Source organism: Pelecanus crispus, chromosome 3 (genome assembly GCF_030463565.1).
Source record: "Pelecanus crispus isolate bPelCri1 chromosome 3, bPelCri1.pri, whole genome shotgun sequence".
Lineage (NCBI taxonomy): Eukaryota > Metazoa > Chordata > Aves > Pelecaniformes > Pelecanidae > Pelecanus > Pelecanus crispus.
Genome location: NC_134645.1, coordinates 114,195,310 through 114,222,583, shown reverse-complemented (window position 1 = coordinate 114,222,583; position 27,274 = coordinate 114,195,310).

The window sequence follows — 27,274 nt, the reverse complement described above, 5'->3', positions numbered from 1 at the left end:
TAAAAAACTAGTGAAAAATTTTAGTATCATTTGACCTGCCTCCTTAAAACATGGCTGCTTTGGCAGTGGGTTGATTTCCTGCACTTTTGCAGGGAGATTAATTTCTCTCCTCTGGCTTAATAGGCTTTATTTAGATAATTGTGGACTGTTCACGTGTAGATCCTCATAACTAAATAACATAGCATGTCACTTGCTTTGAAAATGCCCTGAAGTTACAATTTTAAAATGAAAATCAAGATATCCTCAGAAAATTAAAAAGCTGTAAGAATGAAGTTACCCTCTGCCTCAAAGTCTGGCTGTTTCTGAGGTCCAATATCTCAAAAAAAACATTAGGTTAGGAGCCAGACAGAAAACATAATCCTTAAAAATGCAGTGAGACATTCACTACTCTCAGAACCAGGCACATTTCATCCATTTCAAAATTCATTCAGTTCAAACAAACTACCAATACAAAAAGCCATTCAGACAAGAGTGCCATGTTTTTACCTGGCTGTATATTAAAATCTATAAATTCTCTTAGTTTCACATAAATTTGAGTTGAATTTTATCCAATCTGTATTTTGATCTTGCAACAAAACCCTTAAAATGTCAATGTTTTTTTCCAGGATTTGTCAATATTGTAAAACAAGTTCATCTGTATCTGAAGCAGAGAGGAGGGCTTTCATATGTAATGTCAGTTTATTATAGTTTCATGACAGGAAATTTATTATTGCCTAAGTGAGATATTAAGATTTGTTGTAACTAGTAGCTGATTTCCCTGCAATATAAGCTTAATAAGATGAGGGCTGTATTAGAAGCTTGGTGGACTCACAGGGTGCACTGATCTACACAGAAAATCACTTTTCCCTTCTGCTTTTGTTTTCCAATATCGTAAGGTCTTCAGGATAACAACTGTCACTTACTCTGCTTATAAGCAATATTGACTGTTAAAGATTCGTCCTGTTTCAGGAAGAGCTTCTGGGAGGTAATGTAACATTAAATACTAAAGACCTCTCTCGTTATCTGACATGTGTTTGGAGATGAGATTTAGTAGACCAATGCAAGTCCAGAATAATGGCAGAGCTGCACTTGCAGAGCAAATGTCCTTTTTAGCGTTGGTGGTTCATGCATTGCTCACAGAAGAACATAAAGAGAAACATCCTGATGAAAAGCAAGCCTGAGTTCTTAAAAGAGTTTTTGATATTCTGCACACCAGGCATGACAACATAAGGCTGCTCACAGCCTGGGTGTCACTCCAAATTCCATTATACTTACATTAGATGCTGTTTGTTCCTCCTGCAAATGCACTGACAGATTTTTGCAGCCCTGTACATGGTTTGTTTTTTTTTTTTTTTAGTGTATGAAAGGTTTGTAGTTATTTTAGCCATGGAGTTGCTAAAAAATTATTAAAGATAATCAAAGTTCACTCTCATCTACCCTGAACTAAGCCAAACAACATATCCTCTTTTAGAAACAAATGAATGGGAATTGGCTAGTAAGCCACTTGCACTGAGATGGCTGGGGCTGCCAAAAGGGTGTGATGACTTGATGCATGTTACAGAAATGAAAGCTTTTCTCCTTGAAAAGCCATCATGATACCTAGCTCTAATTCAATTTTTCCCCTTGCATTCTCTTTTTGTTATGTAGCATCAGACTCACAGCTGAGATGGCAAAGAGTACTAGTATTTGTACTATTGTGGAACAATACTTACCCTGAAAAGCATAGATTTTATATAGATTGGGAAGAAACACAGCACGTGCAATTGTGAGAAAAAAAGAGACAAAACCTGATAATAGAAACTCAGTCTGCTGGCACACTACAGCTTTTCTCAAAGTGACATTGCCTAGTGTAAAGATGAACAGTTCCTGCTGATTTAGAGCATCACTAAACATAACAGAAGCACATGTATACTTGGTCACTCTGAGTTCTTCTGGCCCAGCCTACAGTCTTCAAAAGCGGATGCTTATACTTTGATGAAGTATAAGAACAAGAGAAGAGTTTTTCCCTTTCTCTGAACACTCACTCAGCCTTCAACAATTTGTGATTCAAGGACTTCCTCTGGTCCACAAATCCCACCGTCCATGCTATCCACAAGCTAGAAATACTCTTTCTAAGGTATCAAGGGAGAAAGCTTGGACCTATTAGCATCCCTGCCATAACTGCCTTAGATAGAACAGAACAAGGCTTTACCTAGACGCATGCAATTTTCTCTGCCATTCTTCGTCCTCCCCTACAGAAACCACTTATAGTGGAATAACCCAAAGCACAGAGGGGAGTTTTGAAGCCTGGAACTGCACTTTGGGCACTGACCCCTAGATTTGTCCCCTGAGGTTTCCCCACAGGCTCCCATTCACCCCCCATTACATGTGCCCCTGCCCTCTTGTACTGTTCTCTTACACCTCCTCCAGCACCCTGTGTCTGTATGGCTGACCCAAGATATTCCCACTCTGCTGCTTACTGGACTATCCTTTTTTTTTTCCCCCATTTTTCTCCCCAGAGAAACCCTGCCTACACTACTGTGATCCTTAAGAAATCAGCATTGTGTGGACATATAGGATGCCAGTTTGATGATACTACTTAATCCTTCCTTCACCCAGTTCAGGTCCTGGACTAGTTTTCATCATTCCACTTGACTGATGCCAATCAGCTGTGCTTTTGCCTAAACTGTGTGGGTACAGCCACTTTTTAAGTCTTCAAGCTCTTAGGAGAGCATGGAACAGCTCAAATGTACTAATGCCTCCAGACAACTTTCTAAAGAGAGCGGCATTTCAGACAGAGACATTTTTCAGGAACATAGTTTGGGAAAAACAAAGTCAAAACTGGGTGATCAGTTGGAGGTATTTTCCACAAAACAGAAGGTGCACCCCACCTTTGAATATCAGCCACTCTAAGTAACCTCAAATTTACCACCTAGAAATAAAGACTATAGTCTTTAGGACATGATTATTAATATTAGAAAATCTTAGCCAAAGATAAGATGTCTAGAAGACATGTAGATGGTCTTCAGGAGATCCCACACATATATACACATCTTAGGTTTGGAACAAAACCATCATGGAGCTACACAAAGTGTCAGTCTGTCACCAAGCTATGGACTATTGCATTTTTATGTAAGAATATTAATTTAAGTCATGTGATAGCTGGAAGGTGAGAAGTAAACATCCTCTGGTCCAACTGAAACTATGTTTTTTTGCATACACGTATACCTTCAGCATTGTGCATTCTCCCAGTTAAAAAAACCCCAAACAAACAGATCAAATATCTGGTTAAACTTAGTTCACAGGGTAATAGAAAAGAGAGAACACTAATACATTTGGGCTACCCATTCACCGTTGGCTGGAGGATGTGAAAGCACCTGTGACTGCGTAGGTGTGTTTTTCTACTCTTGTTGATTATCTTCTAAAGGTTTCTGATGGAAACCACATCCTTTCACCCAGAATTGGGAGGTGTTTATTAAAGACGCTGAAAGCAAAAATGAGCAGCCCTCCCCCCCCAAAATATCTAGTACAGATATGATTGTCTATAATTTTCTCTGTAACTGAACTGCAAATGTGACCTTTGCAAACCAACAGTACTTTCCCAACTGAAAAGGTGTTTCAGCTGCATGACAGCATGGTATGTGATTTTGCAGAGCCTTGCACTTTCACCTTTGGGTAGAGTTAATTCAAAACATGATTGTCTTGATTTAGTGATAGATGGACCCTTTTTTTGCCAGTGCAAATGACTCTCCACAGAGCTAAGACTGTGACAACCACATCCTATTGCTTTTAAATAACAACTTTAATATTCTGGCATTAAAGGAGTGATCACCTTTGACATCAAGTGGAAAGACCAAGAAAATTAATGGCTAAAATTCCCATTCATTGTCATCCTTTCCATTATCTCTCTTAGAGGGGTGTCACGTATGTGCTATTAATGTTGAAGATTGTGAAATTTGGGGTGAGGGAAGGAGTAAAAAAGCAAATCAGACAATGCATCTTCTTTTTCCATTCCAAGCAAACTGGACTTGTTAACTCAGGAATTCCTTTTCTCTCAGTGTTATCTGTGGAACTGGTATTCAAACTACATAAATGCAGTAGAGAGTGAAGACATTTATTTTCTTCATTTTTCTATAAACAACTCTTGTATAGTTAAACCTCCAGGAAAAGAACAGCATTGTCAGTTCATTGTAAACCCCCAGGACTTATATCATGAGCATAGCACATCCCTGTTTAGTTGGTGAACCTACAGGAAAATGTCTTTGTTCTATGAGACACATGAAATTAGTATAAAAGGAGCACTGGAAGTGTGTTTTTTCAAGGCCTGATCACTATCTCATAGATACTGTCAGAAAGTCCATTGCCTTATTTTGAGGTTGATCTTCCATAGTTGATATATGTATATATAGTGATTTTTCACTATGGAAGTTGCTTCCAGCTGCCTTCAGCTGTCTTCTGACTCCATGCACTTTCCTGTTCTTTAGTGTGAAATCACTGTCATTATTGTGGACTGCTCTCACATCTAAATCTTGAGGACAAGGCTCAACTTCACAAATGACTTAGGACTTAAGTCTGGGCTAAGTGCCAAGCAGCCTACATATTGCGGAATGTCTCTGTTATTTGATTTCTATAGAATAAATGCACAATTTTACACTTTCTATTGATAGGGATGTTACCACAGGGCAAGCTGGGGTTAGCTATTCCTCTCTACCTTCCCATCTGGGTGCTCTTCATGCACTGTAAATGCAAATAGATTTATTACACTTTGAAAGTGAAATTGTATATCTCGACTTTATTGGGATGTAGTCATGCAGAGACATAGCACAGAGTAGTAAGTGCACTGTCAATTACTCACCTTAATTTATTTTTGCAGTTTGGTGGTTTTTTTTTTTTTTTTTTTTCCCTCTGGAAATAATTTTTCAAAGACTTACTGAGAGTTCCTGAAGAGAAGAGGCACTTTCAGAGAACAACTGACTTTAGGCAACCTGAAGTATGAGCTGAGGTACCCATCCAGTGTTTCTGGAGTGAAGATTTCACTCTCCTTCTTTCATTCCAAAAGAACATTTTCACCCTTGCTCTTTCTCTTCGTCTCTCTCTGCCTCAGCATTTATAACAAGACACCAGAGAAATTGATTGGTTTACCAGCTTTGGGATACATAATGCGCCTAATTCTCTGAAGATGGTGGAATATTCCAAAAATAGCTTTAAACATTTTATAACAGGTGTTCCTAATAAGTTAAAGATTAATCAAGTAAAGCTTCAAATATGTTTGCTGGAAGACAAGCAGTCTAGTGTCGGTCCAGCAGGGGGAATTTCTGGAAATAATAATTAGAAAGAAAACTTTCAGATGATGCAAGGATAATAAGGTTACTTTGATCAAGTGCAAAAACAAGGTGGTAGAAATAAGCCTAGCCAACAGGAAGCCAGTGCATTATGGGAGACAATGAAGAAGGGGAAAAAAGGAATACATACTAATAATACAAACTAAACAATCCAGATGGAACAAAGGAAGCAGCAGGGCAGCTTTGGTTATGAGAATATTCAGCTTTGATCCTATAGGGCTACAACTCTCTTTCTTTCAGCTGCTTTGTTGTCACTTATGCCAAAGATAAACTGATCTATAGTTTTCTCTGACAAGAGAATCTACCCATCAGCTGCCATTAACCCCAAGCTCTCTATGGGTGGGTATGCACTGTTGCACCTTATTGGAGGAAACTAGAAAGAATCACTGAGTTTTTTTCTCAGCTTTTCTCTATTTTCTGAATAGCATCCGGTGTATGGCACAAGCATTTCACAAAGCCTCCTGTTCCCAGAAAGCACTTTTAAAGGCAAGTAAAACAAAACAATGCAGAGCTAGAGAGAATGGTGTATCCCCTTGTCATCTGAGCTCCATAGCTCTGCATCTTTCCCGTACAATGTTTCTCCAGCTGTAGTGGGCACAAGGTTACAGATCAGGTTGTTATTACTTTCAGGATCTAGTTAACAGGGTCTGATGAAAGCCAGTTCATAATATTTGCTTAATAACGTTATCAGGATGAAGTTTATTACAAAGAGGAGAGTGAGCAGGCTGATAAAGCAGCTTTTAAATTAAGACTTATAGGTAGCTTGGCAGAAGAGATATGGTAATGCCACCTAAATCTTGCACTGAACTTTTCATCCAGAGATCTTAAAGCACTTGGAAAAGACGCATCAAGGTCACATGGGGAGATTTTGGAATTAGCAAAGACTGAAAAGCGACTGAGCTGTATCACTGATGTGATGAGACTGCAGTGTTGAGACCATAGATTAGCTTTGCTACACTGATACATCTGATAACAAAGGGAGTTACTAGGAATGAACAGCGCACTGAGCTACAGCCTGAATACGTCTTCACTGTGCACTTACAGAAGCCAAGGCACAGGCAAGTGTTTTTCCTTCGGCAATAATAAATCTACCTCTCCCAACCCTGGGTCCTGTGACCTAATAGTAGGACTAGCAGCACTCTCTTTTTCAGGTATATTCAAGGCTATTATATTGTGGTTACAGAGACTTTCTAATAAAACATAGTTGATACTCAACTTAGATACTGAGAGAAATTTTCAGCTGGTGTAAGTGGATGTAGTTGTTTGAATCTTCAGTTCTGAAAAGTATGTCGAACAGTTTATGTACTCTACCTGATCTATGCTATATGTTAACATCACCCAAAGGAGAAAAAGTTGTTGTAACCCTATACATTGTATTCAAAATTATGTGGCTAAAATGGATCATCTTTTATAGGATATGGTTTCAACACTGCGTAGAAATATTTGTAAAACAGCTAAGTACATTCTGGACTAGATATCTGTGTATCCAATTTCCTTGTAGTGTGGCAACAATGGCTTTGTAACATGCTCCAGTACTGTGGCATGCTAACTTTGCTATTTGAATTTTAAGCATTTGGCCCTGTGAGATGCAATTTCATTTTAACAGTACCAGCAGGGATTACAAGATGAGCTAAACAAATTGTGTCCTGCCAAAGAATCCAGGCAAGTTGCTTCATTTTATAGGAATTTACTTCATTTTATAGGAACTGAGTTAAAAGATTTCTATTTTTATCTTTTTAATCAACACCAAGCATCTTTCCATGCTGGTAGTGTTCTGTTGCCCTGCGACTGCTTTTATGTATGGGGTCAATCCTGTCCTCATGGAATTCAGTTCTAAATCACCATAATGGGAACATGATTGACTCTGATATTCATTGCAAATTATAAAATGTCTTCCATGATATGGTTTTCCCTGTGATATTAGAGAAGCCAGTCCTGCAACACTTCACAGGGATGGAAAGTTTACTGGCAGAGCACAACCTGGAAGTTCTTCAGTATTCACACCACAGCTTTACTGTGATGATACTGAAGTAGAGAAACGCAGCTTAGGTGCAATGATAATTAGTCTATTGGCCTTTGTGCAGGAAATTCTAAAAGGGTAAATATTGATGATTTGGTTTTGCTGTTTTAAATCATAGTAACACTTGGAGATTATTACACTGCATTGAAATCAATGGTGAAACTTGGACAGAGTCTGCCTGCTTGCTTCACATCAGCTATCAAACAGCTGTCAGATGATAATAGCTGTCAGATAACAACAACCTGAGCTGAATTTGAACCAGCAAAATTCTACACAATTGGTTTCTAATGCCACAAGTTGTCTTTTTCCATATCACATTATGGGTTTTAGTGTATAACTTCAGCAAACTGTCTTTTGTGCCTCCATTTTCCTAGGTGAAAAATTTGCATGCATATTGCTGCCACCCTAACAGTAGCAAGGTGACTAATGACTAGTAATTAGAATCATAGAATCATTTGGGTTGGAAAAGACCTTTAAGATCATCAAGTCCAACCATAACTGATTTCCTGCAGCTGAGATTAGATATGTCTGTTGGCTGAACCCTCAGTATTTTATAGTAAAGCAGCAGAAAGGAAATCAAACCATTATATAAACAATTACTGAATGGGAAATTTGTCACCTAAAATTACATGTTTGGTTTCAGTTGTTCTCTCTGTTTCTTCTACCAAGATGTTAACAGGAATGGGAAAACTATTAAACATTTGGTTTCTTCTGAAAGTGAGTTTCTCTACTAAGGCATTATTTATCTGTAACTGGATATTTTCTGTATAATGATAAGCAAGATAAATCAGTATCACTTATCAAATTGTCCACAGAAATAAGTAATTACTGACATTAGGACTCTAAAATATGGTTCTAATATCGAATAAGTGGCCTAATCAAGCTAAAGATACTGAAATCACATGAATCAAAATGGGAACTAGAGCAGATCTTGTGTCAGCTTCATAAAATATTTAATGTCTAACTTTTGATAATGTTTTCCATAGTGACTGTCCCCTACAATGAATATAATAATGAGCTTTTGAGAAAACATGAGTAGCTAGTATTTATTGCTTCGATCACAGCAAACTGGCTGTACTGAGTTTGGTGTCCTCAAGAACTTGGGAGTCAAATGCTTCATATTGTACATTTTCAGGGCAATTTAGCCATCAGATAAGAAAACATCTAAAACAAAATAGAGATTTGCAGTGACAAGTTGAGTGGCAATATAATCACAATCAAGCTGTCTTCCCAGCAAGGTTCTCAATAGGAAAAACATTTGTAGAAGGGGTGCCATAGGCAAAATTCTCATTAATGAGGTTAATTCAGTTTATGTGCTGAAATTTAAGTTATGTGGAATATTCAGGTTAATTTGAACAAACTTATTAATACAGAAAGAAAAATGCAATAGAAATGCAAGTGAGTAAATAACTGTTTCATTTTGATGGAATAAATATCACAGATATTGGAGAATCAAACTGGTAGTCCTTGCCTTTCAGGGTTATTTTAAGTAATATGTTGAAGGACTGCATTGTCTCCATAAAAGTCTGCTATACTTTTTAAAGTCAAGCATGCAATCTGCCACGTCATTTTTGTTGTCTTTTTTTTTTTTAATTTGCATATATTCAGTAATCTCCTGACATGTCTTTGCTAAAATTATAGCCATATTGTTGTCAAATTGAAAGAAATTAGACATGTTAGAAATAAGAAATGTTGCCCGCCTCCATTCTCTTTTCTTCCTGTTGGGATTCAGCTGAAGCTTTCAGTGTAGATGAAAATGGTGTGTGAGGCAGACAGCAGATATGACTGAGTAGAACTTACTCTGCTTCTACCTTCTGCAAAAGGACAATGGCCTTGATTTTAGGTTGAGAATTTGGGGAAAGCTCTGCCATTTGGCATTTTGCAGCTTGCCCTGTGGGGCACTGGGGAATTAAATGTACCTCCCCTCTAGGCTAGATGGATTTTAGAGGATGACTGACATCTGGTGTTGAGGGAATGGGCACTTGGTTTTCTATGGTGATAGTGAGCTGTTCCAGCTGGAAAGGGTGTTGGGTCGGATGGCAAGGAGCAGCAGAGATGAATTCCAAGGCAAGCTGATCATTTTACAGCTGAGTGAGCAGTGTGTACTGTGCTGGACAGTTTGGGGTCTTTTCTAAGAACACTTGGAAGAATTTAAATGCTGTGAATGACAAGTCCCTTAAAATGTCTGCAGGGTATGGACTTGACAGGATATTAAGTGATTAATAATCATTGATCCCATATATCACAGCCTAAGGCTTTAGAGTAAGCCTGCACTTTCTAGAGGATAACATTGTGAAGCACGTTTGCTAATTAGCTATCCTTGCCATTAATCTACTTTAAGAGAAAGAACTCAGGAGCTATTATTTTCCTTCACCACCAGGCAGCATACATCACAGCATCAATGTGAAATGTCAGATGTCCATCACCAGCTATTGGGTATAGGTAATAATCATATTGAATCTCACGTCAAATAGCAGATTTGCTTTGGAAGGTTATAGGCATAGGACAGCAGGTGGTGTAGACATAAACATGTGCCTAACTGCCCTTCGAGGAACAGATATGTACTAAACCACCCTGTTGACAGGCTTACAAGCAGAGTATTGTCTTCTGTTTCCTTACTTTTGTGCATTTGTTTAAGTCAGCCTTTGTCTTAAAACATACATGTTGTTACCATCTTAAATATATTCACTCTTTCCCCTGGAAGATTAGCACGACATCTGTGGAGACTTCTCAAGGCTGAAGTATCACTGTAGAAATACATTTCTTTAACACCACAGTGCAGGTCAGACTCACCTCTGAACTATCAATTCAAGCTTCAGGAATCATCTGAAACTTCAGAAGGGTGCTTTCATTATCATCCTCATAATATCCAGTTACAAAAAGTAAGTGATACTACAGAAATCAAGTAGTCCACGTCATTGTATATGCACATTGAAAATGTATGCAGAATTGTATGCAGACATTTGCAAATGTGCCATGTAATAAGCAAATTGCTTAAATGCCAGATAGGGAAAAACATAGTAGCAATTCAGAAACAATGACCAAAAGTAATTGTTACAAGCAAGACCGATGAATTGCAGAATCGGGAAGAATCTAGCTGGAGATATATGTTTTTTAAGCAAAGATGAAAGTGTAATTTAACTGTAATTATGACACCAAAATTGGAAAAGGAGCAATACAAGAGAAAAGACTGAAATGCTTTAAGTGTCCAAGAAACATTTGAAAAGTAGGTTACTTTCAACACATTGTAGAATCGATATTTGGAAGTGAAGAAGAGGAGAATTCATCTAAGAGTTGAGCATCTGTTTTAAGACAGTCTCCTGGACTATCTCCTTAAGGAGCAGAGACAAGGATAGGAGCCTTCAGAAGACTGACTAGCCTTTCCTAAGGTAGGTGTACAGATAGGTGAAATAAATAATTCTCTGAGGGTGTCCATCTCTATTCATTGATGTTAGAAGAAGATTAGATAAGTAGTCAGACTAAACACTATGCTTTCTGTGGAATTTGGCTCATCCATATTTCAGCCATGCCAGGTCTTCCAGTCCAACTTTTGACTGAACATTTTAATGATATGTTGACAAGCAGGCTTTCATGTGATCTTTGAGTCTTCTTCCTCTAATTTTTATTTTCTAATTATTGTAATTATAGTTAATATGCACACTAATGCAACTCTAACAGTGCTTGTGATGTGTATTTGTTCATAGCATTTCTAAGATTTTATACTTCTCTGAAGCGCACGGTTGTGGAACTAGCATCAATTTGCATTACTATGGACAATCAAATCAGAACCAAACTCAATGTCAAATTCTTATCCTTGTGTCTGAGAAATGACTACTGTTCTTGATGTGTCTAACGCCTGCTACCTCCAGCCTGAGGGTAAAGGGATAAGTGAATGGACTTGATTTAATTTCTTACTGTACAGTATATCAAAGCAAAAATTAATGCAGAAGTTGAGGAGGATGTCTGCTGTGACTTTCATTTTCTAATTTACACTTAGTGAGCCAGCATTTCCATAATGAGTGATTTAGGAGACCATACAGAAAGGATAAACAGGAATAATATGATGAACTGTAGTTTTACATTGTCCATCTAAAGAGTCAGGTCTCTGACAAAGTTCAATCTTGCAAACACAGAATTCTGAACATGTGGTATTGTCTCCGCTGTCCAGTAAATATTTTGGCCTGTTACATGAGGTAGCTCAGCTTGAATTTATTCTAGGGACATAAACAGCTCTTGGTGCCTGCATAATCAATACCTGTTGCTCTTATTTTCATAGGATCATATGATGATTCAGTTTGCAAGGGATCTCAGGAGGTCTCCAGTGCAATCTCCTGCTCAAAGCAGAATAAGCTGTGAGATCTGGCCAGGTGGCACAGGGCTTTATCTACTCAGGTCTTTAAAATCTCCAAAATGGAGGCTGCACAACCTTTCCAGACAACCTGTTTCACTGCTTGGCTGTCCTTGTGATAAAAAGGTTTTACTTATATTTCAGACTGAATCTCTTTTGTTGCAACTTGTGCTGGTTGCTTCTTTGTGTTCCATCGTGTACCTCAGGTCTTCTTGATAACCTCCTAGTAGGTACTGGGGGGCTGCTGTTAGGCCCCACTGAAGCTGTCTTTTCGAGGATGCATGATGCACAAGCCCAGTACCCACAGTCTCACTCACAGGGCAAGTGCTCCAACCCTAGCCATCTTGGTGGCCTCCACTGAACGCCGTCCAGTTTTACAAGATTTTCCTTGTATTAAGGGCCCAAAACTATATGCAGTGTCTAGATGTGGTCTAATAAGTACTGAGCAGAGCAGGATAACCCTTTGCTACAGGCTGTGCTTCTACTCATACTCCCCAGGATGCTGTTGGTCGTCTTTTATGCCAGGGCACACAGCTGGCCTATGTCCACCTTGTGTCCACCAGCATTCCCAGGTCTTGTTAACACAGCTGTGTCAGGGCTATGAGGACATCAAGAGCTTAATTGCCCTGCCCAGCCTCCTCTGGGACCCCCACCCACTCTCCCTGCCCAGGACCCCACTGACAGTCTGGGGCTGTCAGTCCCTGCGGTCAGACAGCGGCAGTGCTGGTCTCCAGCCCTGTCTCTGCCCCCATCTCCTTTTGCTCTCGGCTGGAGCCCCTGGCTGTGCCCTGGCCCTGGTTCATCACTTGCTGTGTCGGGGGCTGTCGAAAGACCTTTTTACCAGCCCCATGGGACTGTGCCCCCTGGGTGAGGGCACAGCCAGCGTTGGGTCACCCTTGGCTCCAGCTCCCTGGCCGGGGGTTGCTGCTGGCCCATGCTGTTCCCTGAGGAGATGCATCCCCACCAGGCAGCCCTAGCCTGTATTGCTGCCAAGGTTTCTTCCTTCCCAGATGCAGGACTTCGCATTTGTCCTCAGCGAATTTTGTAATGCTCCTGTCGGCCCACTCCTCCAACCTGGCTAGGTCTCTCTGAATGGCAGCCTTGCCATTTTCTTTCATAATGTATGTATGTAAAATATACACATATATACATAAATGCATCACTGCCCCACATTTTGCAGTATCAAAATGGTTTAAGTATATGTCACCCTGCATGACTATATATGCTTCTACAAGAACTACAGTGTTAATGAAATTCTGTACAATAATGTGCTGTCTACTGTGTTTGACATGTACAAAATAGCTCTCCTAATTCTCAAGTGAATAATCACCTCTCCCCCTAATTCTTAGTTCTTCAAATGAAAACTAAATATTACTACACTGTTTCATTGGCTCATGCTTTTTAAAAGCAGAATAAATAATGAATCAGTTGCAATGTTTACTTACATTTGTAAATCTCTTGTAGGTATAACAAATTATTGAGCCTAAATTTAATTTCAGCCTTCAGTTAAAGACCTGGTGCATTTGTACTTCATAACGATGAGTTTGCTGCACCATTTTTACAGTATGATATTTTACTCAGAAAATGGTCTGTGATTCCTATGGCAAGAGATGATCCCCAATGATACCACATAAATCTTAATTTAGTGTTTCTGGATGCAGCTGAAGCATTTTTTTTAGAAAGATCATGTTCTGGGCAGAGAGAGTTATTTAAATTTATATGTTCTTTCTAGCTATCCAGAAAGATCACATCAAAGACATACAGTGTTGCCTTACTGTCCTAAAGATTTGCTTATTTTTCCCTTTCAGTATGAAGATTTTTTATATTCTTTGTAAATATCTGAAATGACAACATTGTATTTGCTTTTTTGCTGGACTGCAAAGGAAACTTTTCTAAATGCTCGTAAGAACTGGTTAATTTCTTACAAAGGAAATATGGTTAGACTATGCCTCAATGATGCAAAAAAATCAGGATTAATTCCTTATTCCAAATAAAAACTAAAAAGGGCTGAAAACAGTCCAAGAGGCTTATGTCTTCCTACTGAGTATATAGGGTACCTAAGCTATTAATTAGGGAACCTCAGTTAAGTTCCTGAAATTAGTCATGGTGAATTGGATGTTTCTTATCCACAGAATATTAAATTCCATGATATCAAACAGTTGCAGAAGATGGGATAAAAGACCGTGACTCCAAAAAAAAAGCACTTTCCTGCTATGAGACCTAAGTGCAGATCCTTATTTTGCGTTGAGTGGATGCGAACTCTGCGTTCCAGATGAGTTACCTACAGTTTCTGTTTGTCTGTCTCTCCAGAAACTGGGTTCTGGACATAAGGTATTTTAATGATAAAAGAATTCATTATATTACCACAAAAAAATTTTAGTTTGGGTGAAAACTAATTGTCCAGTTAGCAAATATTTTTTTTTTTTTCCCCCTGAGTATAAGTTACGAAACAGCTATTGTTGTGAGAGACAGCATGCAAGCACACATGAAAAAGATAGCACTCTGCCCAAAAGAGAACAGAGATGGTGCTAAAAAGGCAGTAGTATCCCTTTTTTACAGATAGGCAGCTGAGGGATAGAAAGTGCAAACAAGTTGGCTAGGGATAACACAAACAGCCAGTGGTATAACCTGGCGTTCAGACCAGTTATTCTATATCCCATTCTTCTGCAGCAACTCCAAGGCTGTTCCTCATATTTGTTTAATTCTCTTGCAACTGGCTTACTCTGAGCTTGTCATCTACATAAAGATTAAAGAAATATATGCCAGCCACATGAAAAACAGAATACTCTGTCCACCTAGCCAGTTAAGTGTAGGTGTATCTTTGTGGACAGAAAATGATATGAGATGTAGCAGCAGTCAGAGGAACTATACCAGCTTTAAATCCACTCCTCAGTTTTATTTTTACAAATTCCTCTCTTCATAAAATTGGGTTACAGGCATGATTTCACACTGGCATCTGACCCCGCTCTGGTGTAAATATCTTCAGAAATAAAGGGAAAGGAAAAAAGAAAATAAAGAGGAACAACAAAACCTGACAAAGTACTTTGAAGAGAATATCACCAAAGTCCTGTACAAGAAACACAGCATTTTGAATGGCTTCTCATTCCTCTTCAGAGGGTCTGTGAAAATTATCTAAGGTTTATGCATGCTGCTTCTCTATCTTCTGTAACAGTTTGAGAGACTTTATGATGTGACAATTTAAAAGAAAGTATCTGTCTTCTTACAAGCATTTTCCCCATTTCCCAACTGTCTTGTTATTTCTAGGGAACACTCAGCAGTACACGCAACTGCATATAAATTCCTGTTCTTGTACTGGATAAGCCTTGTTATACTGAAAACAACATTCAAGTTTGGGGGATACAATGAAGCCAAATGTTTTTTTCATTATTGTTCCTTACAAGCAGCTCTTATAAAATTCAGTGATTCTGTAGTAGTCCAAAGCACTTCAGTAATCATAAGCCTAATGTGGCAGCATTGCACAGAATAGGTCAGGCATATTCCAGTAAAGTAGGTTTTCGTGTTTAAAGGACATACGGTGACGTCAACAAGCTTCCAACTGGCTTCTCTTAGACATCTGACTGGTCTCTTTCCAGTTTACTTTTGCCTGCAGATGTCCAGGATTTTCTGTGGGGACTGCGCTGGTTAAAGACTTTGTGGTGTCCCAGCTTTGTAGCCTTGGCACTGAGATGGTTCAAGGCTTGCTGAACCTAAAGCTTCTCATTGTCCCATAGCGGCACAGGCTGCATGTGAGGCTGTATCTTGTGGATTAATGCGACTTAACTTTAAGCACTTACATGAAGTACCTAAATTAGAAACTGTCAGTAAGGGAGATAGTGACCTACAGACTGCGGCTGAAATCATAGCTGGATCAGATATCCAGAGTTCAACTTAATTTAAAAAAGTGCATAAACCAAATATATATATATATATATAAAACACCTACACTAAGATCTCTTATACCTCTGCTCAAAATTTTGTATTTTACTTTTGGAAAAAAATACTTCTCTCTGACCCCCCCGGAATTTCCAATAAACCAACATTTCTAAATGTTAACCCCTTTCTTTCCAGTTCTGAGACTTAAGCAGATACATTTTGAGGTTCTAGATTAAAGCATTTAGTCTCATTTTTCAAAAAAAGTGGGACAGAACTATGCCATGCCATATGGACACAGAAGGGACAGATAGTACTTGCCACCACTTAAGGACAACACTATCCTAAAATGCAAGTGTGTAAGAGGATAGTGAGAACAGCTTCCACTCTTATTTCCATCTTGTTCCCTCCTAGTCGCTGCTTTTTGGGGTGGATCAGAAGGCTTAAGGGATTTGTGGAAGGAGACAGCCCTCTATTCCCCTAAGCAGCTGGAAGAAGAGCTTTAAAATGGCATATGTTTCTGATTGATTTTTCCCTGTTGTTGACGCCTTGGATGTTTGATTCAGAAAATTCATCCAAACTACAAAAGCACAGAACTGCAGACCATGGATACTGGTTTTGATCTGTGGTTTGCAGATGTCCAGAACTGAGGATTAATTTGGGCTTGTCTATAACATAGTTAGCTAGCCTGGGAAGTCTAGAAATTTGACTATAAATCTTGAGAGCACAAACTGTTTTCTACTATTTCCAGAATTTTGAGGTATGGTGAGACCACAAATATCACACAAATTGCCACATCTCAGAATTTTGATCCTTCTGCTCCTCGACACAATTGAAAGACATTAAAAACATAGGCACAATAATAAAACCTCAGTCTCTTAAATGGCATTTTCTAGTCTTTGAGAATTGTTCTATTCATCCTTTAGGGAAAAAAAAAAGTGTTTGTTTTCAGCTGATGTCTAACACAAATATTATAATAGCATGCTTTCTCCAAGTTTAACCAGTATGTGTAAGTTTTAATCAATGTCCTTTGAATTTCCATTCTCAGGGCCAGACTCCCTGGTCCAGTTTTGCTTCTTTGTGCCACTTCAAAAATGCAAAGCAGCTGCAAACCTGGTTAAAATTGCAAGTCAGTTCGGGTTCTTTTGCACAGACAGGGTGGCTGAAATATCTAGAAGGTAACAGTGTACATGACCTGTCTGCTGTTGTGCATTGACCATACAGCCCCTGCCTAGGCCTTGGAGAGAGAAGTATGAACTTCAAGCAAATGATGATTCCAAATAAAAAAGGCTTAAATCCCTTTTCTTGAGAGCTTGGCCAAAGCACGTCTAAGAGGCCAACCTATAATTTAAAAAACAAGGAAAACTCTGGAAGGGGTCAGCAGGGCCCCTTTATAGTTCAAATATTATTCTAGTTTGGATTTTGGCAATCTTTGGGATTTCATATATTACTCAGTGCCAACTGATAGCCTGCAAGTTGAATCAGTATTTAGCCAACTTGTGGTCCTGTCCTTTTTTTCCACTAGATCGTTGTGGGACTTATGGTTCTCATTTGAACTTGTTTTTATACTTTTGCCAGTTGTTGAATATTTCCCCATCCCCCTTTGTCAATGGGATTTAATATATTTTACATTTGGGTTTTTTTTTTAATGAGTATCTCTTTTGTTCAGCAAGTTTCCAACACTGTAGGCAGATTTCCTTACTCCTTTTAATGTTTGTGAAATAGGGTGATTCTTTGAAGAAAGATCTTTTAAATTGACTACTGGTCTCCATCTTTTATATAAATATCTTACTAGTGTTAGGCTTCATAGCTTTTCCTGATTTCTTAGACAAATATACCATACCTATTACACAAATGTTTGATGACAGATTCTTCACTTCTCCATGGGTTTCTTGTTTGTTTTACCCCATTGGTCTAAACTGTGTAAAGCAGAAAACCAGAGATTAATGTTATTGAATATTATTCTTGGCAACATAGATAAATCATGGCACATCTATACGATATCTTTATAGGTGTTGTGTTTTAACCCTGGTAGGCAGCTCAGGCCCAATAACCACTCACTGACTCCCGTCCGGTGGGTTTGGGGAGAGAATCGGAAGGGTAAAAGTGAGAAAACTCATCAGTTGAGATAAAGACAGTTTAATAGGTAAAACAAAAGCCGCACACGAAAGCAAAGCAAAATAAGGAATTCATTCACTACTTCCCATTGGCAGGCAGGTGTTCAGCCATCTCCAGGAAACCAGGGTTCCATGTCCTGGTTTCAGCTGGGATAGAGTTAATTTTCTTCCTAATAGCAGGCATAGTTCTGTGTTTTGGATTTAGTAGGAGAAGAATGTTGATAACACGCTCATGTTTTTAGTTGTTGCTAAGTACTGCTTATGCTAGTCAAGGACTTTTCAGCTTCCCATGCTCTGCCAGGTGCACAAGAAACTGGGAGGGGGCACAGCCAGAATAGTTGATCCAAACTGACCAAATGGGTATTCCATACCATATGACGTCATGCTCAGTATATAAACTGGGGGGGGTTGGCCGGGGGCAATGATCGCTGCTCGGGGACGGGCTGGGCATCGGTCAGCGAGTGGTGAGCAATTGCATTATGCATAATTGGTTTTGCATATTCTGTTGTTGTTGTTGTTGTTGTTGTTGTTATCTTCTCTTCCTCTGCTCTGTCCTATTAAACTGCCTTTATCTCAACCCGTGTGTTTTTTCTTTTTTTTTCCAATTCTCTCCCCTATCCCACTGGGGAGGGGGAGGGGGAGCGAGTGGCTGTGTGGTGCTTACTTGCCGATGGGGGTTAAATCATGACACTCCATCACGTGTAATGGTTACTTGGGAAAAGAAACACCATGACTCCAAACACCACCCTCCTTCCTCCTTCTTCCCCCAGCTTTATATACTGAGCATGACGTCATATGGTATGGAATAGCCCTTTGGCCACTTTGGGTCAGCTGTCCTGGCTGTGCCCCCTCCCAGCTTCTTGTGCACCTGGCAGAGCATGGGAAGCTGAAAAGTCCTTGACTAGCATAAGCACTACTTAGCAACAGCTAAAACATCAGTGTGTTATCAACATTATTCTCATACTAAATCCAAAGCACAGCACTATACCAGCTACTAGGAAGAAAATTAACTCTATCCCAGCCGAAACCAGGACAGCCCCATACTGGCTACTGTGAAGAAAACTAACTCTACCCTAACCAAAACCAGTACAATCTGTCACCTATTTTCATAAACACTGCTGCAATCCTGTCCTGAGAAGCATAAGGATTATGTCGGAAGTAATGCATGTATAAATTGGTGAAGTACGAAAAAATAATATTTTAACCTCAGATATCATGTTTCAAGTTTTACTCCTCATTTAAGGATGATAATAGTTTATCTGGAAGTGGATTTTATATTTGAAGTGGGGTTTCACAGGAAGCAGTCCAGAGATATTGTGACAACATTATAATTATTATTATTATTTTTTAATACCATTCCACAAATTGTTCTGGTATTTCTCCTTAATTATTTTCTTGGGAAGAAACTGGCATGAGATAAAAACATTAGCTGCACCTTGATGACTTTTCCAGCCTCTAGCTTTTCTACTGAGAAATTTTTCTTCACAGATATTAATTATTAAAAATAGGCATCTTTGAGTTATTAGAAGTTAGGGAAGTGAGTTTTAAAAAAAATTAGCATTTAAAAAAATCTTAACACTGTTATGATTTATTGTTTTTCATAATTTTAATTGTTTAATGACCATTTCTGTAGAGCACATGCCAAGTCTAAACTCTCAATAGGATCAAGAATTCTTAAAATATGGGTGAGGATAACTGGATCTTAAAAATGTTGGTTTGTTTTAGTTGTTCTAATATATATTCTTATTAGGATTAGATTGGTAATGATCACTAATTTTTATTTTGAGGCAATGGCTTGGTTTCTCACTGGTACCTAGTTTTTCCACAGAAGTGATCCAAAATCCTGTCTCTGATTAAAATATGTAATTGTATCATAGCTAGTTATTTATTCAGCATGTCACTGTTACTTCATGTCATGTTTTAAGAGGAAATTTATAAGTTTTCTGCTTCAGAAGTTAGCATATTGGAAAACTCATATTGATTTTGGATCTTTTGCTGGGTTTGGCTTAAGATTTTGGTGTGCTTTGTTGAGTTTGGAAAGCTGATTTGAACATATCTCTGAAAAAGCTCTTAGCATATTTGGGGATAAATACTGGCCCTACTGAAGCTGGCGGCAAGAGTCCAACTGAACATTAGCAGTGTAGGATTTCATTCTTGCTATATACCAAGTTTTGACATCCATATTAAGAGGAAGTGAATCATATTCTAGAAGTGCCTGTTTTCCCTATTGACTATAAAAGAAATCTGCTGCAGATATAGCTGAAGTTAGGTGAGGTGAACTCATTCAAAATAACTGAGACATCTATCTTTTAATTGCACTACAGACATATGAAATATGTATAAAACAAAACCCTCAGAAATGTTGTTTATACTTGTATTGCTATATTAGCTATGAGCTTGGTTATGATCCACCATCTTTTATTTTCACAGAAGGTGAACAAACACCATACAAGAAGAGGCTGTCTAATAGAAAGACCTTAAGAAGGCTTAAGCACTACCTTTGGGCTAGCAGTTAACATATCTATATATACATATATAGATATATAAAAGTGTTTAAGGAAATAACAATACACAATTGTCAGTAGAGAGTGTTCTCGTCACCTTTGGTCATTCTGTTGTCACACATCTTTGTATATGAAAGATTTAAGGCTGTATTTGAAGAAGGATAATTAAGTGATGAGGGAGTATTTATAGTAGTATCAGTGAAAAAATTAAGCCTGAAATAAAAAGTGACATTTAGGAACTGAAGGGAAGGCTGATCTGTTAACACTGGGAAGTGGCAGGGTGAATTAGCAATGGTCAGCTTTGCATGCAAGACAACTTGTTTCTTGAGCTGTTTCATGCAACAGCAAATGGAAGGGTGCAAAAAGAGAAGTAATAGAAACAGAGTGATTATCCAAGAGCAGCATCATTCTGAATACAGCAAGGTGTGCTAAAATTGCATTTGTTAGTTCCAGAATAAAAGATGGCACGTATGAGAAACAAGTCTTACCTTCATGTATGTGCTTTAAAGCCTGAATTTTAGGTGTATTATTTGGGTGTAGTCTTGAGGCAAGGAGCTAAAGGAAAAAAGTGGAGCAGATGAGGAAGTATGGACAAACTCAGAGTGAGATTTTTAGTTCAGCTAAAAAAGAGAACAATCCTTATTTTGTTTGACACACACTTCAATAACATTAATCATGGCAAACTCTTTTAGTATTACTGTGAGCATAATATAATCCAGTAGGAATTCCACTGTAATTAAACTAATTTCATGAATATTTTTTACTTTCTATTGACATTTCTTTTTCTTTTCTGATCTGCTTACAGCATGCATTACACATCCATTACAAAGGTCAGTGTACTCTAATGTATTAGATATAAATTTTGAAATGGGTAACCAGAAAGTAAAGGGATATTGTCTCTATTGGCTGGTAATGACATTTCAGATTTGACTATCCTCAAACTCTTCTGCACAGCAGTGCAGTGTTGCCTTAGCTCCACAGAGGCTCAGTGCTGCTATCCAGACTATTCTAGTGACTGAAGAAAATTAGACTCATCCTTGTCTGGACAAAAAAGCAAGAACATCCATATTTCTGATATCTACTAGGTTGTCTCAGAAGTGAATTGAATTTCTAACATAGCTTTTTTAAGAAACTAAACTCTGTAGTCTTAAAATGCTTTCTTGCCTTTCGCCAATCTCACCTCCATGATTGCTAAACAGAAGCCATGCTTTGTATAGCTACCTAAACTCCAACTTTGGTTTTGTGTCTCAGAAGTAAACAGAGGTGAACATGATTATGGTTAGGTGAAAGAGCCTTTTAGGCTAGAAGAATCCTTGCTCTGATATAACTGGTACAACCTCAGGAATCTCCAGCATGTTATTACAGATTCGGTGGCATGGGAGTCTGCATTCTAGCTGCAGAGTTCTGGGTAAATGGTGACTAAGAGTAAAGATTTAGAAAGGTCTCTGAAGACAAAATGCAGCTATCCAGCAGAGACAATAAAGGCCTGAATTAAAGACTTAGCAGCCTCGTGAGTTGAGATATTCTGTGTCCTGGAGATGACAAAATTAAACTTATTTGTGATCTAATGGAAATAAAAAATATTTCAGAATCAAAATGACTCCAAAACATTCTGATAGGCCTTGTATTTTAGTTCAGCAGTGCCAGCTGACATGAGAAAGCATCAACACTAGTTACATAGTGAATACTGACAGCTAAATAAAATTGTGGAAACAGCTACTAGCCAAATATCCTGTCTGCAAATCTAGGTCATTCAGTCACAGTTATGAACTGCATTAAAAATATAGTAATCTTCAACCTGCAGTAGACCCAGAAGAGTCCTTTTTTCAACGGTGGAACAGTGACCTATTCCTGGAATAACTGAGTGGCTAGAGAACACTAGAAAGAGGAAATTTGGGTTGTAAACTCTTCTTGACCAGATGGAGGGGTTTAACCCATAGCACTTACATCTCAGGAACATGTCCTAATCACTTCAGTATGAGATATTTGGGGAACAGAAGAAGGGCAACATCCCTTCTGTTGACACTGAAGTGGAAATGAAAAGGGCAGAAGAAACCCACTTTCTTGTGAGAAGGAGCAGAATGGAGTTCCTGATCTTAGTTCTTGAAATGTTTTCTATACTATGCTTTTCAAAGAAAATGGAAATGGTGGGATTCAGATCTCAGATTAAGATGTCCATTTAGGTGTCCTCACATAGGTGTCTATAAACAGTCTAGGTAACAAAGCTTTCCCTAAAGCTGATGGAGTTGTAGTCAATACAGTCAGCAGGATCCCTAGCATAGTTGACCAAATGCCTACTCTAGGATCAAGCAAATCACTCTCTAGGGTTACATGATCCTAGCTCTCCTGTAGACACTGACATCTAATATCTTAATCTGTAAGCCAACTGCCCCCCTTCCCGTGAGATTCCCAGAAACAGTTTTCCCCGCCCTAGGTTCAACAGACCAGTGGTTACCATGAATTTCCTTCCTGCCCTGACTCTTTATGCCTGGCATCTCTCACACCCCAAAATCCTCTGGAGTAATGGTTCAAGAGAAAGCAAACATGGGGCCCTCAGGCAGAAAACACCCATCTGGTGGTTGAGGAAGGTGGGAGCTGAGTATAAAAATCTGCTCAGGCTTGAGGAGGGTCTTGACTCCAAGCTTGATAGTTCCCAGGTAACTGTTAATCACTAAATAAAGGATGGGCTTTGACTCCTCCTTTAGTCAGTAAGCACTGTCATGAGAAGGCTTGGTGTACAGCTAACAACCCAGTCTTGGAAGCTGGGCAGGATGCCAGCATTTGTCTGCCTAAACCTGAAACACAGAAAAGCTTGGAAAGAAAATGTCTCTTTTTGCAACCTTTTTTCTTTTTTTTCTTTTTTTCTTTTTTTCTTTTACAATCTTACAGTCTATATTGGAAAATAAGTGGTTGTTTGCTAAATTGGTTGTTCATGGAAGTCAGGTGCTTGCACTGTAACTTACACAGGATTTAGGAGAGCTGCTCTATCTTAGCATGTACAGACTCAGTAGAACTGGCTTATCAATAGAAATGTTTTTGTACATTATTTTCTGGAAAGTGTATATACACGTAAATACATATATGTATCTATATGAATATATTTATCTTTTGAAAAAGTTACAGTGTAGATCCAGCTGCTTCTTTCCTTGTTTTACATTTGTCCACAAAAAGGTGAAGCAAAATAATTCTGTAAGAGAATAGTTCATATTTATTTTGGTAATTGTTTCAGTGTTCAAAGTCAGCAATCATGCCCACCACTACTCACTTATACTGCAGCTGTGATGGGGTACCTCTGCTACAAGCCAGGTATCCAGTAATCTGGTAGTGGTGCAAACAGAATGAAAGGACCAGAGAGCTTGTCATATACCTAATAGGCAAAAAACCTGTCAGAAATTATTTCAGTACTGAAACTGAACCTTTGAAGATGAATGCCAATGAAAACATCGGTGTGAAATATTTCTTTAAGCGTTTCTAGAAGATTAGAAGCAGAAGGATTTGATGTGCCTGTAAGGACAATAAAGCAATGAGGTGGTAGGAAATACTGTTCCTGTGATTCATGCTGGTGCAAGACATATACAATTTGCCCCATTTGCTATATCTACTTGAAAAAGTAGTTCTTTCAAAGCACCTTTTGAATTCAGTAGAAGTTTTGATATCACTGACTTGTCAAACAAAAAATCATAGATTACAATTACTGTTTCTTCAGACTAGGCAGTGTGTTGAACTAACTCTTCAGGCAGTATAACCCACAAAAAGTGTGTCCTCCACACCCTGAGACTCGGGCATTTTAAAATGCATGGGGGTTTTTTTTTGTTGCATTTACTCTTCACATAGACTTCTAGATATGCTGAGTCTCCTGAATATTTGCTGTCTTCACCGGAAATAAGGGTGCCTACACCATACTATTTCTCATCTTCATGTCATTCGTACAAGGTATCAGTCAGGCAATTTAGTACAAGTAACAGAGCTGACAGAGAGCCAAAATACAGCAAGATAAGAAGGCAAAAACCAGAAACTGGAAACAATGAAGTTAGTTTATCCTAAAGCATGTGATTTTATGAGCAGAGAACCAATGAAGTTCGACTCCCATAGCTTTGTGTCTCATGGCTGGGTTTTTTGTTGTCCAAGGAGGTAAGCAATGTGGAAAAGATTTTTCTTTGATGAAGGCCTTTGTAATATTTCTCTTCCGTGTGTGTTTTCTGGCTTAACACAGTAGCCTTTTTCTCTCAGTTAGGAACAAGAACAGAATCTTTTTCCTTTACCTAGACATTTTTCATGAAACTTGTAAGAACTTAATATTTTTGAGCTTTCAACCTTCTGTCAACATTTGTTCAAACTGAACAATGACTTCTAAAATTATTAGCAAGGACATGTAGTCGAGTAGACATATACGCTCATGCACATGGACAACCAAATGAATTAACTGAAAGAATTAGGATCTTAAAAGACATCAAATCTACAACAATATTGTTTATGAAAAAAATGAAGAACTACAAACCACAGTGTAATGCACAGAAATCCTAGGGGACAAACAGGAAGAAAGCACTAATTCTTATAGAAGACTATGCATGACAAGCCATGGCAAAATTCCCATATGAAATGGCAATGACAAACCAACATAGTTTAAGGCACTGTACAAAAACAGACACAAAACAACTTCCCCCCAACACCTCAAGGCCTCCTCAAGACAGAAAAAATGCAAATTTTTACTTTCAGATTCTTATGAAAGTAAAGCTAAAATACAACATTTTACTAATCTCAGGAATGTAAAAATGTGACAACAAAGTGAAGAAAATCGCAATATACTAAAAAATAAGTGTCCTGGTTTCAGCTGGGATAGAGTTAATTTTCTTCCTAGTAGCAGGCATAGTGCTGTGGTTTGGATTTAGTAGGAGAAGAATGTTAACACAGTGATGTTTTAGTTGTTGCTAAGTAGTGCTTATGCTAGTCAAGGACTTTTCAGCTTCCCATGCTCTGCCAGGTGCACAAGAAACTGGGAGGGGGCACAGCCAGAATAGTTGATCCAAACTGGCCAAAGGGCTATTCCATACCATATGGCGTCATGCTCAGTATATAAACTGGGGGGGGTGGCCAGGGAGCAGCGATTGCTGCTCGGGAACTGTCTGGGTATTGGTCGGCGGGTGGTGAGCAATTGCATTGTGCATCACTTGCTTTGTATATTGTTATTACCATTACTATTATATTGTTATTATTACTACTATTACTACTATTTATTTTATTTCAATTTTTAAACTGTTCTTATCTCAACCCAGGAGTTTTACGCGCTCTTACTCTTCCTATTCTCTCCCCCATCCCATTGGGGTAGGGGGAGGGAGTGAGTGGCTGCATGGTGCTTAGTTGCTGGCTGGGGTTAAACCATGACAATAACAGAAGAGTGGGAAAGAAGAAAAGTTACATAAATTTTATAACGAATAGCCAACAGTGACAGAGAAAGGCATGACAAGTATATTCATCAAAGTGAAATACAGGAAAACAAGGAGGAAAGAGAGTTTTTTAGACTTCATAAGAAGCAATAATTGGATTAAAAGTAAGCAAAGGGATGTGTAGTTTGAATGTCCATATGCAATTCTGAAGACTAAATTCTAGTGGACTATGAAATAATCTTCTCTGAGGGAACGAGTTTAATATCCAGGTGATTTACAAAGATCCTTTCCAAAATTACTGAGATGGTAGTGCAGGAATAACATAACCTGAAAAAGATTCCACCAAATGAATAAGCTGCTTAAGGAAGGCAAAGTGCCTGAAAACATGCCACGGGGAACAGTAATGCATTCTAATACATTAAAGGATAGATGAGAACGGTAAAGACTATTTTCCAGCAATTGTTTCTATATTACATTATTATCAAAATTGTAGTGTTTCAAATACAGTAAGATGCATGCATAAAAACTTCTTTAACTGAAAGACTTAATTTAAACCGCTGCCTAAATATGTGCTGGCTTTTTACTCTTACTTTTCAATGGTAAAGCTGCAAGGTGGACTTAAAGGATTTGCAATTAAAACCAAAGCATACACATAGTATATGTGATATATACTACGGGAGTTCAGGGAGTTCCTAGGGCAAAAATGGTGTTAAACAACTTTTACCCATACAAATATCCCAGAGCTGGTTCTGTGCCTACCCATTCTTCATGGCTGCATTACTTTATAATAACTGTCAAAGTCCCTTCTTTGCCCTGGTGTTACAGGGAGGCTGGAAATCTGTGAGAGATGAACAGCAGCCCGCTCTGCAGGCAGCAGGAGGAGGACTCCTCTCCTGTTGGTGGAAGCTTTCTGCTGATATAAAGTTGATGTTGCTAATCCCAAAACTATCTTGTAACAATCCCTAGATGAGACATAGTGCAGATAGGAGAGAGCCTTTACCAGAGCATTTTGATGTTTGACAAACCAGTAACTCCAGGGAATTTAGATTCAGCCTGCAAATCAGGGACAACCGTGAGTTCTTCAGCAATATGTCGGAGCTTAGCTTAGTGTTGGTGTAACACTCATCTCTGGATTAAGGATCCAAAGCCAGGTCCTGTGCAATGTCCTGAAATGGCTGGTAGAATACGGAAAGAAATAGTCAAGAAACATGTTCCTGACATTTGTCTAGCAGTTTAACTATATGATCTTGTAGAAGTCCAAATCACTAAAATTAGAGAATAATATTTTTCTGCTTCACCAGGGTGATGTAAGTTCAATTAACTGATGTTTATGATGTGCTTGTGATAATGAACACTATAAAATGTTTATATGAAAAAGATTGAAACGAACAGTCATGCGTTTTCAGAAATCAGTGGTGGATCTTGGCATACTTTACAAGATCCAAAACAATGTATTCTTGATATTGTTCTGGCTACTCTCTCTGAGATGTCATGCTATTTGCTCATCATAAATTGAAAAGTCATAAATAAGATATATTCTATTTAGTATATCCAGTCTCTTCAGCTGTCAGATTCAGATCAGAAAAAAAAAATCTGTCCTTGTTTTTCTCAGCGATTGTAATTTGCAGCATCAGGCACTTGACTGTCTGCATGTGATTCTAGATGAGACTAGTTACTGCAACTGGTGGCAAGTATTATGCATATGAACAGCCCATTTTCATAAGATCATTG